Source organism: Aplysia californica, unplaced genomic scaffold (genome assembly GCF_000002075.1).
Source record: "Aplysia californica isolate F4 #8 unplaced genomic scaffold, AplCal3.0 scaffold00039, whole genome shotgun sequence".
NCBI lineage: Eukaryota > Metazoa > Mollusca > Gastropoda > Aplysiida > Aplysiidae > Aplysia > Aplysia californica.
Genome location: NW_004797309.1, coordinates 2181555 through 2184065, shown reverse-complemented (window position 1 = coordinate 2184065; position 2511 = coordinate 2181555). Strand labels below are relative to the sequence as shown.

The following is a 2511-nucleotide window of genomic DNA, read 5'->3' as shown; positions in this document are numbered from 1 at the left end:
AGAGAGAGGGGAGGGGGCGGATGGAGGGGCAAGGGGGCGTAGGCTGCATTAATATCATCCATTTTTCCTGAAGGGAGTCCCTTTTAAATTATTGCAAGATACTTTAATCAATACCACTGACATAAAGAAATAATTGTATAGAGTGTCCTCTGTGCAAACGGGTAAATTGCTTGATCCTCTTGTAAAAAGCCTAAATATATCTGAGGCTCATTACATTTACTCTCTTACATTCTGACACAGTTTATCCAAATAAAATAATAAGTTCAGGATTGTATATGAAAAACCTGTTAAATGAAACAAGGCTCTCATGAGCACCTTTTTTCGAACATGCTTTACAATAAAATACTGAAGTATAAAAGTATCAAATAATCTAACTTCCTTTTATGTCCAGTAAATGGTTCCCGAAAGAACAATTTCATTGTAGCAAACACGATGAATTCCATAGCCATGCTGCCAAAAATGGCACAGTCAGATGTAACGTAATTCTTGCTCAAGGAGCTGTAGAAGATGATATCCAAAATCAAAATGAATTCTGATATGTCCTAAAATGAAGGAAAAAGAAAAGTAATCTGTCTTCAAAAACAGGAAAGAACTGTTAATTAGGATATATAAAATCTCTTGTAGGCAAGATTTAGCTTTCCAAATTATAAACCTGTTGTTCAAACCTTTATTACTCGACAATAAACAAACTCAACAACCTGTACAGACAAGGTTAAGCACCCTGCCCCACCTTTCCCTGTTGTTTTATTAAACTGTAGAATTTTTTACGCCCTCATCTATACAGTTTAGATTATCCCTGATGTTTTAGTTTTTTAAAGTTTTAGTAGAGGTTTTACTGCGCTAGCAACTGCATAAGCTGATATGAGCGCAAGAATCTCTGATGTTTGAGTGAAAAGAGGTGTAGTTCCGAAACTCAAAACAGTCCTTATTTTTTCAGAAAATCACGATGACCAACACAAACTACGTCCATTCCGACAACACTGAGCCCATTGTCATCGACAACGGGTCAGGCATGTGCAAGGCCGGTTTTGCCGGTGACGATGCCCCAAGGTGTGTGTTTCCCGCTATCACAGGACGCCCCAAGTACCAAACTGTCATGGCTGGTATGGGCAACAAGGATTGCTATGTTGGCGACGAAGCCCAGGCCAAACGTGGAATGCTGTGCATGCATTACCCTGTAGAGCATGGAATTGTCACCAACTGGGATGATATGGAAAGGATTTGGCATCACACTTTCTACAACGAACTGCGTGTAGCACCTGAAGAAAATCCAGTACTCCTGACAGAAGCTCCACTCAACCCAAAAGCCAACAGAGAGATGATGACCCAAATTATGTTTGAGACCTTCAACGCCCCTGCTTTTTACGTAGGCGTCCAGGCTGTACTTTCTCTGTACGCCTCTGGTCGAACCACTGGTGTGGTGATGGATTCTGGAGACGGTGTTACCCATTTCGTGCCGATCTACGAGGGTTATGCTCTTCCCCACGCCATAAAAAGAGTCGATCTGGCAGGTAGAGATCTCACTCACTACCTACGTAGAATCCTCAACGAGAGAGGCTACAGTTTTACCACCACATCTGAGATGGAGATTGTAAGAGACATGAAAGAGAAGCTCTGCTACGTCGCTATGGATTTTGACCAGGAAATGAGCACTGCTGCGCAATCGTCAAGTGTGGAGAAGTCATACGAGCTGCCTGATGGCTCAGTTGTTACTATTGGAAACGAGCGTTTCCGATGTCCTGAAGTCTTGTTCCAACCGTCATACACAGGTCGTGAATCCGCAGGTGTTCATGAGCTTTTGTACAACTCCGTTATGTCTTGTGATATCGACATTCGCAGAGAACTACTCCACTCAACAGTCCTCTCAGGGGGAACCACCATGTACCCAGGCCTGGCCGATAGGATGCAGAAAGAGTTAGAAAACTTGGTGCCCCCATCCAACAAAGTTAGGGTCATTGCACCGCCCGAGCGAAAGTACTCAGTGTGGATCGGCGGATCCATCATGGCGTCCCTATCTACTTTCCAACAGATGTGGATCTCCAGGCAAGAGTACGATGAGTGTGGTCCCTCAATCGTCCATCGCAAGTGTTTCTAAGAAGTGGGAGATCACGACATTTTCATCACAAAACTTTGACAAGAATGGAAACTATATTTAAAGTGTCCTAGATCTGACATTATTGATCTATTCTGGGTTCTATATGAGAGTTTGAAGAAAGGTGAAAAGGACTTTAGGTAGTGCCTAGTTTACCTGTGAGTGAGTGAGTGAGTGAGTGAGTGTGTGGTCATGTATAGTTCAGCGTAGCCTACGTAGTTTCGCCTGTGATCTTGTTCATCTTACATATCTATATTCGCATTTTTTTCTATGCTACAATTTTGCACAGGTGCTGGCACCTTACCTTTCATTGTAAACAAAGGGCTTAGTGAGGGAGAGTAAGCGAATGATAGAGAGAGGAAGGAAAGATGAAGAGAGGGAGAGAGAGAAACGGGGAGAGAGAGAAAGAAAGAAAGAAA

At 42.8% G+C, this 2511-nt stretch overlaps 1 pseudogene; it reads left to right on the top strand.

The window, feature by feature from the left end:
- The window catches only part of LOC101854930, a 5267-nt pseudogene that overhangs the window by 580 nt on the left and 2176 nt on the right, over positions 1-2511 (top strand).